Source organism: Callithrix jacchus, chromosome 8, assembly GCF_049354715.1.
Source record: "Callithrix jacchus isolate 240 chromosome 8, calJac240_pri, whole genome shotgun sequence".
NCBI lineage: Eukaryota > Metazoa > Chordata > Mammalia > Primates > Cebidae > Callithrix > Callithrix jacchus.
In genome coordinates this window covers 82,657,102-82,663,101 of record NC_133509.1, presented here as the reverse complement: position 1 = coordinate 82,663,101, position 6,000 = coordinate 82,657,102, and positions in this window count along the sequence as shown.

Sequence of the window (6,000 nt, the reverse complement as noted above, 5' to 3'; positions counted from 1 at the left end):
TGTTACATATTCCAAAGACCCATATCTCAAAATCAAAAATTGTATGCTTTACCAAAATTGGAATAATGTCATATATTAGAAAGATAATGGAATTTTTGCATGTGTGTGGGTGCAAAAGAGAGAGGGAAAAGTGCTCTGACTTTACCAGAAGAATGCACATGTAAATATATGCTCAATATTCTGCCACAAACAAATCTCAGCAGTACTAGAGTTTTTCTCCAGCAGATATAATACCACAATAGTTATACTGGTAGATACCGCGATTAAAGTGATGGACAACATGAAACTGACATTGTCAACAGAGGCTGGTTAGATAGATTTTAATACAATTAGAAAAAGAATTATTATGTAGTTAATAAATATATCGAAGATATAGTATTAAGAGGTAGGGAGAAACAAAATGTGGAATAGTTTGTGTTATATACTGCTACTTCTAATATCCACCTATAATTTTAGAATACTTTAAGGACGTTCATAAGCTGTTTTGAAGGTCACTTGGGAAGCTAAGCATACATACTTTAAGTGAAAGTGTTTCAGTTCCAGGATACATCGATTATTACAAAAAAGCCACATATAAATGCTTAATATCTCTTTTGAATGTAGGATACGTATGAAACTGTTAATAGTGGGAAGTTGGCAAGGCAAAATGTTAATGTTTATTTTTATCAGTAACAAAATCAAATTATTATTTGATTTTTAAAATCTGTTTATCAGTAGATAATTTAGTTTTTAAAATAAAGGACAGACAGAAACAATATTTATTTGCATAATTAACCAGTATGCTGTAGTCTGTTCTAGACAAACAGTTTAATATAAAACAGAATTTATTTAGCTTGAAAAAGGACAAACTAGTGCCAATCAAGAATTACAAGTCAGTTAATTTAAAAATACTACATTTTCTAAATTACCCTTTGTTATATAGACACAAATTAATTTCTTCTTACAAGTATTTCATCACTTAAAAGGAGGTGAATGTGAGAAAAATCTATAGTTCTGAAAATCCATACTTAAAATTGTATAGAGGTCATGGCCAGGCTTGGTGGCACATGCCTGTAATCTTAGCACTTTGGGAGGCCTAGGTGAAAGGATCTTTTAATTCCAGGAGTTCAATAGCAGCCTGGACAACATAGCAAGAACTCATCTCCACTATATATAATTAGCTGGATGCGATGGTGAGAGTCTGTACTCCTACCTAATAGGGAGACTAAGGAGAGAAGATGGCTTGAGCCCAGGAATCTGAGGCTGCAGTGAGCTACGATTGCACTAGTGCCCTCCGTCCTAGGTGAGAGGGCGAGACCCCATCTTAATGACAACAGAAATTCACTATTGCCTATCATGAAAAAACTCTTATCCTTGAAAACATCTATGACTAGCCTTAGAGATTACCCAATCATATCCTGATAGGATTCCAAAACACTCTCCAGACCTAAAATATCTCTGAAATAGATGTGAAACATGCGAACACAAAAGGATTTATTTTTAACATTCTGCTGCTGCTGAAGTTGGAGGCAGGTTGACAGGCTTTGGCATAGTAAAGCTTAGACTAATAGATTCACATCAGCTTTTTTGAGGATTTTCAAAGTGATTTTCATTTCTACTGAAAAGAGAACAAAAAATTATTGTCATTTTCTCTTGTCTACACACACACACACACACACACACACACACACACACACATATTCTTGTATTGAACTAGACCCAAATTGATCTAAGGAAAAAGAATCTGTGCTAACCAGATTCTGGAATTTGAATGGAAATTTAATATATGTTAAACTTATTCCTTAGAAACTCACCAAAATACATATAGATGACAATAAGAACCAGCATGTTCTAAAAACATTATGAGAAAAAGGAAATATTTTAAGTGAATTTTTTTTGACTTTTACAGAATGAGCACCTTCTATAAGAATTCACATACTGAATACATATGCATATATACTGGAAGGCAGGAAACATATGTAAGTAAGTATCATGGTGCAAAGCTTCAAAAATAAAAACTCTTAAAGTCAAAAAAGTTCATTCCCACACTAACATAACTGGAATTTTTTCATTATTAGTAATTATAAAGGGCCTGACTACCATGTTTGTGTACTAACAAGTTGACCTTCCATGACCTCCTGGATACTGGTTGAAGACATGAGATTCCAGGTAAGAAATACACATGTTTTGATTAATCAAGATTAATGTTTCATTTCATTAGTTTTGGGGGTGCAGGTGGTTTTTGGTACACGGATGAGTTCTATAGTGGTGAATTCTGAGATTTTGGTGCACCCATCACCGAAGTGTACATACACTGTACCCATTATGTAGCCTTTTATCCCTCACTCCACTCACAACCTCCTTTCACCCTGAGTCCCCAAAGTCTGTTATATCACTCTGTATGTCATTGTGTCCTCATAGCTTAGCTCCTACTTTTAAATGAGAATATACAGTATTTGGTTTGCCATTCCTGAGTTACTTCATGTAGAATAATGGCCTCCAAATCTGTACAAGTTGCTACAAAAACACTATTTCATTTCTTTTTGTGACTGTTTACTCCTCTACTGATTATTTCTTTTGTTGTTCAGAAACCTTTTAGTTCAATTAGGTCCCATTTTTTAATTTTTGTTTTTATTGCAATTGTTTTTGGGGTCTTGGTCATGAATAGTATTGCATGTGTACATATTGCAAATTTCCTTTATCCACTCCTTGGTTGATGGGTACTTAAGCTGGTTCCATATCTCTGCAGTTATGAATTGTGCTGCTATAAGCATGTGTGCATATACGTCCTCTTTACATAATTCTTCTGGGTAGATACCCAGTGGTGGGGTTGCTAGATTAAACAGCAGATCTACTTTTAGTTCTTTAAGGAAACTCCATACTGTTTATCATAGTGGTTGTATTAATTTACATTTACACTAGCAGTGCAAAATGTTCCCTTTTCACAACATCCATGCCAGCATGTATTGCTTTTTGACTTTGTAATTATGGCCATTCTTGCAGGAATAAGGTGACATCTCATTGTGATTTTAATTTGCATTTCCCTGGTGATTAGTCATGCCGAGCATTTTTTTATGTTTGTTGGCTGTTTGCACATCTTCTGACAAATGGCTATTCATGCCCTCTGCCTACATTTTGATGGGATTATTTGCTTTTTTGTTTGTTTTTGCTAATTGTTTTAGTTCCCAATAGATTCTGGATACTAGTTGTTTATCAGATGTATAATTTGCAAATATTTTCTCCCACTATGTGGGTTGTCTGTTTACTCCTCTACTGATTATTTCTTTCACTGATCAGAAACTTTTTAGTTCAATTAGGTTCCATTTATTTATTTTTTATTATTGCATTTGCTTTTGCGGTCTTGGTCATGCATTATTTACCTAGGCTAGTGTCCACAAGATTTTTTCCTATGTCATCTTCTAAAATTGTTATGGTTTCAAGTTTTAGATTTAAGTCTTCGATCCATCTTTAGTTGCTTTTTATATAACGTGAGAGATGGGGATCCAGTTTCATTCTACTACTGGTGGCTTGCTAGTTTTCCCAGGACCATTTATTGAATAGGGTATCTTTTCTCCAATTTAGTTTTTATATGCTTTGTTGAAGATCAGTTGGCTGTATTTGGCTTTATTCTGGGTTCTCTATTCTGCTCAATTGGTCTAGGTACCTATTTCTATACCAGTATCATGTTGTTAGGTATTTATAGCCTTGTAGTATAATCTGGAGTCTGGTAATGTGATGCCTCCCTCCAGATTTGTTCTTTTTGTTTTGGATTGCTTTGATGATCTAGGCTCTTTTTTTGTGGTTCCATATGAATTTTAGGATTATTTTTTCTAGTTCCATGAAAAATGATGATGATATTTTAATAGGAATTGCATTAAGTCTGTAGACTGCTTTGGGTAGCATGATGACCAATACTGCTCAAAGCAATCTACAGAATCAGTATCAATCACAATATTGATTCTTCCCACCCATGAGCATGGGATGTGTTTCTATTTACATGTGTCATCTATATATTCTTCATCAGTGTTTTGTAGTTTCCCTCAGAGAGATCTTTTACTTCCTTGGTTAAGCATATACCTACATATTTTGTTATTTTATTTTGCACAGTTGCTGTAAAAGGGATTAAGTTTTTGTTTTGATTCTCAGCTTGATTGTTGTTGGTGTGTAGCAGTGCTTCTGTTTTGTGTACATCAATTTTGTATCCTGAGAAATTAGTGAATTTGTTGATCAGATCTAAGAGCCTTTTGGGTGAGTCTTTAGAGTTTTCTAGACATATGATTGTGTCACTAGTGAGCAGTGACAGTTTGGCTTCCTTTTTTTCCAATTTGGATGCCCTTTATTTCTTGCTCTTGCCTGATTGCTCTGGCTAGGACTTTGGTACTATGTTGGATAGAAGTGGCAAAAGTGGGCATCCTTGACTTGTTCCAGTTCCAGTTCCAGTCAAAAGGAATGCTTTTAACTTTTCCTCATAAAGTTATGATGTTTGCTATGGGTTTGTCACAGATGCTTTTTACTACTTTGAGGTAAGTCCCTTCTATGCCTAGTCTATTGAGGGTTTTTATCATAAAGGGATGCTAAATTTCGTCAAATTGTTTTTCTGCCTCTATTGAGATAATTATATGTTTCTAATTCTATTCATGTATGTATAATACTTACTGACTTGCATATATTAAGCCATCCCTGCATCCCTGTTAGGAAACCCATTTGATCATGATATAGTATCTTTTTGATGTGCTGTTGGATTTGGTCAGCTGGGATTTTGTTGAGAATTTTTGCATCTTTTTCATCAGGGAAACTGGTCTGAAGTTTTCTTTGTTTTTGTGTCCTTTTCTGGTTTTGGTATTAGGGTGATACTGGCTTCATAGAATGATTTAAGGAGAATGTAGACTTTCTCTATCTTTGGTAATAGTTTCAGTAGGATTGGTTCCAATTCTTCTTTGAATATCTGGTAGAATTCAGCTGTGGATTCATCTGTTCCTGGACCTTTTCTTCTTGGTAATTTTTAAATTACTAATTCAATCTTACTGTTTATTATTGGCCTGTTCTGTGCTTCTATTTCATCATGATTTAATCTAGGAGGGTTCTATGTTTCCAAGAATCTATTCTTTCCCTCTAGGTTTTCTTTTGGCAGAAGAATAGCTATTCCTGCATGCTTTTGGTTTCCATTTGTGTATAATATCATTATCTACTTCCTTACCTTGAATTTATATAAATCCTTATGTGTTGGGGGGGGTCTCCTGAAGACAGCAGGTATTTCGTTTGTGTTTTCTAATCCATTTTGCCATTATGTATGTTTTAAGTGGACCATTCAGGCCATTTACATTCATCATTAATATGGAGATGTGAGATACTGTTCTATTACTCATATTAGTTGTTACTTATATACTTTAATTAATTTTAAGGATAAAACATATATATTATGTAGAACATGTTGTTTTAAAATATGTACACATTGTTGAATGGCTAAATCAATGTAATTACCATTGTATTGCCTCATATGCTTATTTTTGACACTACCACTTAAAATTTAAATTTTTAGCAATTTTTAAGAACACAATATATTGTTATATAGTTGCCATGTTGTACAATGTATCTCTTGAACTTATTCCTCCTATCTATATAACTTTTATACTATTTGCCCAGCATGAAAGGACTCTATTACTCACAGCATAGCAAGCAATTTGAGCATTGTGTGTGACTAGGTTCTTCTTGCCCCCCAGATACCATGGAGGTGATAGGAAGGCAGGATCAAGTGAATGCTGTATATAAAATGGGTTTGCCTTACAGCTGAGGAAGCTGGAGATTTGGAAATCCCAGTATTTTAGAGGGAGCTACTAGCAAGTCTGCTTAACCTTTGCCTCACAGAGAGATACGATCGTTATTATCTTGGACAGCAAACATTTCTGAACTTTTCTTCAGAAGGAGCCACTCTCTATCTTCCAAAGCTATTTGCTCAATAGTCATCTTTGAAGAGGTAATTCCCAACATAATCTCTAAATACCTCTATTCAAAGATGTACAG